Consider the following 8,972-nt stretch of genomic DNA (forward strand, 5'->3'; position numbering starts at 1 on the left):
TTTTGTGACTGGGTCACTAGGGGAAATAGTGAGTGATGCCATTCCCATTTCCACCCCTTGATTTCTGGACCCATGAATTCTGACTGTGGAAGAAACAGCACCATATATTGGACACTGGTTTAGAGCATATAAAGCCTCCTGGAGAACATTGCCCGATGCTGCAAATTGTTACCATCTAACTGGTGCCACAATTGTGTCTTTAGAAGGCCATTCCATTGTTCTATCAGGCCAGCTGCTTCTGGATGACAGGGAGCATGATAAGGCCAGTGAATTCCATGAGAATAGGCCCATTGCTGCACTTCATTTGCTGTGAAGTGAGTTCCTTGATCCGAGGTGATGCTTTGTGGGATACCATGATGGTGGATAAGGCATTCTGTGAGCCTACGGATGGCAGTTCTGGCAGAAGCATTGTGTGCAGGGAAGGCAAATCCATATCCAGCATAAGTGTCTATCCCAGTAAGAATGAATCGTTGCCCTTTCCATGATGGAAGTGGTTCCATGTAATCAACCTGCCACCAAGTTGCATTCTGCTAGCCTCAAGGAATGGCGTCATATCAGGGAGTCAGTGTTGATCTTTGCTGCTGACAGATTGTGCACTCAGGAATGGCTGTAGCCAAGTCAGCCTTGATGAGTGGAAGTCCATGTTGCTGAGCCCATGCATAACCTCCATCCCTGCCACCAAGGCCATTTTGTTCATGATCCCATTGGGCAATGATGGGAGTGGCTGGGAAAGGAGGACAATGGGTTTCCACAGAACGGGTCATCCTATCCACATGATTGTTAAAATCCTCCCCTGTCAAGAACCCAGATGTAAATCCATCCACCTATGGTCACCTGATCTTCCACAAAGGCCCAAAGTCCATTAAATGGGGGAAAAGACCGTCTTTTTAACAAATGATACTGGCAAAACTGGATGTCCATCTTAAAAAAATGAAATAGGACATATAACTCACACCATACACAAAAACTAATTCAAAATGGATCAAGGACCTAAATATGAAACCAAAAACTATAAAGATCATGGAAGAAAAAATAGGGTCAGTGCCAGAGGCCCTAATACATGGCATAAATAGGATACAAACCATAACTAACAATATGCAAACACCAGAAAATAAGCTAAAAACCTGGAATTGTCTAAACATTAAACACTTATGCTCATCAAGACTTCACCAAAAGAGTAAAAAGAGAACCTACAGAGTGGGGAAAAAAAATTGGCTATGACTTATCCAACAAAGGTCTAATCTCTAAAATCTATAGGAAAATCCAACACCTCTACAACAAAAAGACAAATAATCCAATTGAAAAAATGGGCAAAGGATATGAACAGACACTTCATCAAAGAAGACACTCAGGCAGCTAACAGACACATGAGGAAATACTCAAGATCATTACCCATTAAAGAAATGTAAATCAAAAGCACAATGAGATACCATCTCACCCCAACAATACTGGCACAAATAAAAAAAAGCAGAAAATAATAAATGTTGGATAGGCTGAGGGAAGATTGGAACTCTTATGCTCTGCTGGTGGGAATGCAAAATGGTACAACCGTTTTGGAAAACGAAATAGAGATAGAAATACTGTACAATCCAGCAGTACCACTCCTAGGAATATATCCTAGAGAAATAAGAGCCATCACACAAATAGACATATGCACACCCATGTTCATTGCATCATTATTTACAATAGCAATAAGATGGAAACAACCTAGGTGCCCATCAACAGATGAATGGATGGATAAACAAACTATGGTAAGTACACACAATGGAATACTATGCAACAATAAAGAACAATGATGAATTTGTAAAACATCTCATAACACAGATGAATCTGGAGGGCATTATGCTGAGTGAAATAAGTCAATCACAAAAGGACAAATATTATATGAGATCACTATTATAAAACTCATGAAAAGGTTTACATAGGAGCCAGCTGCAGGATCCAGAGCAAGCAAAAGCCACAAACCTTGCCAGAATGTCCACTTAAATTTGAAGCAGGCCACATGCCCGAGGAAACTCCCTTTCAACTGATTGGCTACTCACAGCAAATCCCATGATGAGAATAATATAACATCATACGACATTCAAACCACTGAGAGTCATGGCCTAGCAAAGTTGACACACAATCTTAACCATCACAGATATGTTGCCTCCAAAATTCAAAGAGAGCCACCAGGCACTCTGCCTCCTTTTTAGTTGTAGGTGGTGCCAGATGCAATAACTTATCGATCACTTTAGACGGAATATCTCAACATGCCCCACGCCACTGGACCCCTAGAAATTTCACTGAGGTGGAAGATGCCTGAATTTTTGTCGGGTTAATTTCCGATGCTCTAGCACGCAAATGTCTTACCAATAAGTCTAGAGTCATTGATACTTCTTCCTTACTAGGTCCAATCAGCATAATATTATCTATGTCATGGATCAGTGTGACGTCTTGTGGAAGGGAAAGGCAATCAAAGTCCCTGCAGACTAAATTATGATGGAGGGCTGGAGAGTTTGTATACCTCTGAGGTAGGATGGTGAAGGTGTACTGTTGGCCTTGCCAGCTGAAGACAAACTGCTTCTGGTGGTCCTTCAAAACAGGTGTGGAGAAAAAGGCATGCCCAGTCAATAGCTGCATACCAGGTACCAGGAGGTGCATTAATTTGCTCAAGCAACAGAACTACATCTGCAACAGCAGCTGCAATTGGAGTCACCACCTGGTTAAGTTAATGTCATTTTCCAAGTTACATCTGTTTTTTACACAGGCCAAATAGGCAAGTTAAATGGGGATGTGATGGGATCACCACCTCTACATCCTTCAAGCTCTTAATGGTGGCAGTAATCTCTGCAATTCCTCCAGGAATATGGCATTGCTTTTGGTTTATTATTTTCTAGGTAGAGGCAGATCTAATGGCTTCCATTTGGCTTTTCCTACCATAATCGCCCTTACTCCACATGCCAGCAATCTAATGTGGTGGTTCTGCCGGTTGTTGAGAATGTCTTTTCCAATTATGCATTCTGGAACTGCAGAAATCACTACAGGATGGTTTCAGGGACCCACTGGACCCATTATGAGATGGAGCTGAGCTAAGAGTTCATTAATACCTGACCACCATACACCCCTACTCTGACTGGTGGGCCACACTGGTGTTTTGGGTCTCCTGGAATTAGTATTAGTTCAAAGCCAGTGTCCAGAAACCCCCCAAAAAATCTAATTGTTTCCTTTTCTCCAGTAAACAGTCACTCTTGTAAAAGGCCAGAGATCCTTTTGGGGAAGGCTGGAAGAAAGATTAATAGTATAAATTTTTGGCAGTGCAGTGGGGTCCTTCCTCGAGGGGGCCTGGCCTCACCTTCGTTTAAGGGGTTATGTAAACTAGCTCAAGTCTGGCAATTGATTGAGGGGCCGTGACTCTCTATTCCATCACTCCAAGTTAGAAAGCTGTTCACTTGATCTAGAACTCTTCCTCTTGTGCAATTAAGTAAATATTTAGTAGATTTTCCATCTATTTCCCTCATAGGGACACTAAGTAGCCAATGCCGTAAGTCCATATGAGTCAGACTGTTCTGATTACTGCTTTAACTCTGCTGTCCATTACAGTAACCACACCCACCTTGTCTTTGTCTATAGAGTGCCGTCACTTGGCCCCTACCACCATGGGGTCCAATTGGCCCCATTGTAGTTAGGTGTCTTAATTCATTTAGGGCAGTTTCCACTGTCAAATCTGACTTACATAAATAGCAGTCACAGCAATCTTCAAGGATGCTGCGGTTCCCTTCACAAATTTGTTCCTCACCATTGTGGTAAAATGTGTGTCCTATGGGCACTCTGTGGGTGGGTCTGTGGGTCTGACCTGATAAATCCACTGTAACATGCCATTTTCCATAAGCCTTTGGATACCTTCTTCTACAGTATGCCAAGGCAGGTCTGACACTTCAACTTGACTTAGTGTAGGCCACCACTTAATCCATCCTTCAGTGAACCAACCAAATAAACTATTAGATCATTTTCTAACCTGTTGAACTAAAACATTGAATGAAGGATCTGTGCTTAGTGGGCCCATACCAATAAACTCAGACTGATCCAACTTTATGTTCCTTGCACTGTTGTCCCACACTCTTAGTAGCCATTCCCACACATATTCCTCAGGTTTCTGTTTGTATATATTAGAAAGTCAAGTAGTTCTTTTGGAGTGCAGTGTACCTCCTCCAGGGCCACACTTTGTACTTCACCTTTTGGGGCTCTCTGGGACTTAAGTCTAGTTATAGATCTAGAAGCAAAAATTAGTGGTGGGGGTGGGTCCTAGGAACATTCAGCAATGTCTTGTAAGGGATCTTCTTCAGGCAATGCCCCAGGCGATGCTCCAGGCACTATCTCAGACAAAAACTCTTCAGGCACACGCACATCTAGGTTAAGCTCATCAAATGAGGGTGGAAGGGATAAAGGTTTTCCTGGGAAGTGTGGTGCGTTGGATTGAATTGTGTCACCCAAAAATGTGTGTCAACTTGGTTAGTCCATGATTCCCAGTCTTGTGTGATTGTCCACCGTTTTGTCATCTGATGTGATTTTCCTATGTGTTGTAAATCCTACCTCTATGATGTTAATGAGGTGGGATTAGCAGCAGTTATGTTAAGGAGGCACTACTCAATCTATAAGATTAGGTTGTATCTTAAGCCAATCTCTTTTTAGATATAAAAGAAGAAGTGAGCAGAGAGACAGGGGAACCTCATGCCACCAAGAAAGCAGCGCCAGGAACAGAGTGTGTCCTTTGGACCCGAGGTTCCTGTGCTGAGAAGCTCCTAGACCAAAGGAAGATTGATAACAAGGACTTCCCTCCAGAGCTGACGGAGAAAGCCTTCCCTTGGAGGTGGTGCCCTGAATTTGGACTTCTAGCCTACTAGACCGTGAAAGAATAAACTTCTGTTTGTTAAAACCATCTACTTGTGGTATTCCTGTTATAGCAGCACTAGATAACTAAGACAGTAGTTATCCCGCTTCTGTCACCAGAAATGTCAAAGAGAAACAAACTTTTAGCTCTGTTATGATTAGGGGGAAAAAAAAGATTCTTATTGAGGAATAGAGCAACAGCAGTCGGGGAGCAGTTAGTATTTTCACTTCATGCTCCTCAACTGCCATTGCTCTATTTCTCAATAAAACTCTTTCTTTTCCTACTCATAACAGAGTTAGAAGTTTGTTTCTCTTCAACATTACCAAAGTTTCAGATCTGTTTTACTACCAGTCCATTCAACCAAAGATTTGCATGTTTCCCTTTGAGGCAGCAGCAACCAAAAAGGAATAAATAGAAAATGTATGTTAGGGATAGATCACATGATCTGAACTAAAAACAATTAATACAAGATGAAAAACTTATCTGATCAGGAAACCTCAAGTTAGCAATTATAGCTCAACAACAATAAAAACCACAAATATTTATTAAGTTTGATGGTACTTTCTAATGCTGAACATACATATCCTGTGTCTCATATATTTCACTCCTTGATGTATACCCAACAAAGAACTATACATATGTTCACCAAGAGCTCTGAACTAGAATGTTCATAACAACACTATATGTAAGTCAAAAACAGGAAGCAACCCAAATGTCCATCAGCATTAGAACAGATAAATAAATTGTGGTTTATTCACACCATAGAATACTATACAGCAATGAAAATGAACAAACTACAGCTATATGCAATAGCATACATGAATCTCACAAACATAACACTAACCAAAAGAAACCAGACACAAAAGAATACAGATAACATAATTAGTTACTATCGAGTCAACAGTGACCCTGTGTGTGTCAGAATAGAACTGATTTTTTGGAAGTAGATCACCAGGCCTTTCTTCTGAGAAGTGTGTGGGTGGACTTGAGCCTCCAATCTTTTCATTAGCAGCTGAGCACATTGACACTTTGTACCACCCAGGGACTCCTACATATGACATGATCCCATTTATATAAACTAAAAAAAAAAAAACAAAAATAATCTATCTTGTTATAAGTCAGGACGATGGTTTCCCTGGTGAGGGTAGAGGAAGTGACTGCAAGAGGCCATTGCGTGGGGGGAAGGGAGGGATTTTGAGGAAATGGTAATGTTCTGTTTCTTGACCCTGATGTTCATCATATGAATGGTTCATTTACAACTATGGATTGTGTGCTTTTATGTAGGTATGTGATACTTCAGTAAAAAGTTTACATTTAAAAAATTTAACTTCTCCTAGAAGTTTTTAAGACTTTGACTCTAATTGGCAAATGGAAGACTTTGACCATTAAAGCAATTTCAGGCATGACAGAATAGGTTGGGCAGTGGATAGGTGGGATTTCCTGGAGCCTCAGAAATCATTCCATGTAAATGCTTACATACTCAAAGACAAATTTCCTGTAGGCACTGAGATGGAGGCAGACAGTGGCTCTGTAAGTGCTGAGAAAGACCCTAATCAGCATCCAAAGGACTGAAAGGGCCTGGGCCTGGGCCTTGGCAAGGTCAGCCTGTACTTCCTGTACATTTATAAGCTAGGATCTGGCAGAAAGCAGCCTCACAACCTCCTCAGTAAAACTCGGTCTTTGAATAGAGACACGGCCTGATAGCAATCTTTTGCAAGTTAGCCAAAGGGTCTGTTACTTCCTTGTGTAAGTGCCTGGCAAAGGCAGCCACAGGGGTTGCAGTGAATGAGTACTGGGGTTGAAATGGCCATCGGGAAACAAAGTGGAGAGATAGCAATACACCAATTAGCCAAATGAATTGATTGTCATTTTTAGGCCTGCTCCCAGGAGAAGAGAACAGAGACAGGATGTCTATAAAATCCCTCTCTGAGGCAGTTGTGGTTAAGGAGCCTTGTGATTAAGAGATAGGAAACACTTACTAGGTCAGATGAGATAGAGGCAGAAATCAGGAACACTGGAAAACTGATACACTTACTTTTTGTCATACGATATCTGTGTGTATAAAGATTCCATGCCTTGCTCAGGAATGTACAAAATGGAGAGCTCCACTATAATAATTAAAAAGGTCAATGGATGCTGTATTGCTGGATCATTCCTCAAGGGCTGCGGTAAGCCTGGGGCTATAATCATGGAAAAGACACAATCCCCATCATCAAGGCTAACACTCTAGTGAGACATAGACACAGAAACAGGTAATTACAATACAGTGGGGTAGGTAGTGATAGGAACAAGCCCCGGCGGAATATTGGGACACCAAGGAGGGGCCCCTAATCCTGAGAGAAGCGAGACTCGAAAACTTCTGAGACAGAAACTTAATGTTTATGTTCAAAATGCTTAAACCACAGGTTTAAGTTCTAAATTGTTCCAAATAGCTCTGACTTCACATCCAAAGAAAAGGGAGATGGGGATCATCTTCCCAGGCAGCGCATGTTCACCGAAGACCCACAACAGCCCCTCTCTCTCTATAAGGTGTAAGCAAGTACCAAGTAGGAGTTGACCATATCACACGATTTCAAAATTTATGAACACTGAGTTGACCATGTAAAGAGGCTGCTGGTATGGTCAAGTCAAATGTCCAGTGAAGTAGGTCTGTCACATACTTAAGGACACATGTAATCATTATTATGTGGCTAGGCAATTAGCCATAAACAGTAAGCAATTTTCCTGAATGATGCCTTGATTTAAAAGTCTCTGAAAGTAAAACCTCTATGACTAGTTGTCCTGGAACTTAGGATGATAACTGCTGGTAGGAAATAGACATACTTAACACACATGATAAAATAAATAAGAAATGAACAGTTTCAGGGAAATAGTCATGCATAAGAGATGGAAAGTTCATGCTCCTTTTCACCCTGGCTGTATGAAAATAACAGTACCCAAAGTAATAGCTGTATTCCTGAATAGAACATTTTTCAATGACACACTCCATCATCAGGAATTGGTGTAAATAGTATAGACAGTACACTAGATAGAAATATGGGCTAAATTGCTAGGTGTCCTAGTGAAAACGCTAGACTGACACTCTGCTAGAAATTAAAACAAGAGTTTTATTAAAGGAAAAAGACAAAATCATTCTGTGAAATGAAGAGACACACAGGCATGCAAACAAGAGGATGTTTACATACACACACACATACCCACATATGTTGTTAGTTGCCATCAAGTCGATTCTGACTTGTGTGTGCAAAGCAGAACTGCTCTATAGGGTTTTCAAGGCTTTGACCTTTAAGGAGCAGATCATCAGGCCTTACTTCCAAGATGCGTCTGGGTGAGCTTGAACCACCAAACTTTCAGCTAGAAGTCAAACACTTAATGTTTATGCTAACCAGAGACGCGCACGCGCACACACATATACACATATTTGCATACATACATACATATACCTATAAATAATCTATACTTCAAGGGAGGAGCCCTGATGGGGCAGTGGTTAAAGTGCTTCACTGCTAACTAAAAGGTCAGGTTGGTTAGGTTCAAACCCACCAGCTGCTCTGTGGGAGAAAAATGTGGCAGTCTTACAGCCTTGGAAACCCTGTGAGGCAGTTCTACTCTGTCCTATAGGGTCGCTATGAATTGAATGGACAGCAATAGTGTTTTTTTTTTTTTTAAATACTTCAAGGAGTCCTGGTGGGGCAATAGTTAAGCACTCCACTACTAACTGAAAGGTCGGCAGTTCAAACCCACCAGTGGCTCTGTGGTGGAAAAAAGAAAAGACCTGGCACACAACAACAACAGCAATCTATACTTCTAATAGAAGTATTACACTAATGGATGCTGCCCTTCCACATGATAAGAATTAAGCAGCAGATCAATTGACTCCAAGAACATTTAAGCTAAGACTTGAAAGATAAGAGGTGTCAGCTATTCAGTGTAAGCACACTGCATGCATGCATGAGTGTGTGTGTGTGTGTGTGTGTGTGTGTGTGTGTGTGTGTGTGTTGGGGGGCTGGTGGCAGGAAGTCAGCCTAGTAGCCACCTCTACAGTCTGTTCTCACCCTCAGCAATCTTAGGGACAGGTCTGCAGCAGCTGCAGTTATTGCTT

This window comes from Trichechus manatus, unplaced genomic scaffold (genome assembly GCF_000243295.1).
Source record: "Trichechus manatus latirostris isolate Lorelei unplaced genomic scaffold, TriManLat1.0 scaffold00007, whole genome shotgun sequence".
NCBI classification, from domain to species: domain Eukaryota; kingdom Metazoa; phylum Chordata; class Mammalia; order Sirenia; family Trichechidae; genus Trichechus; species Trichechus manatus.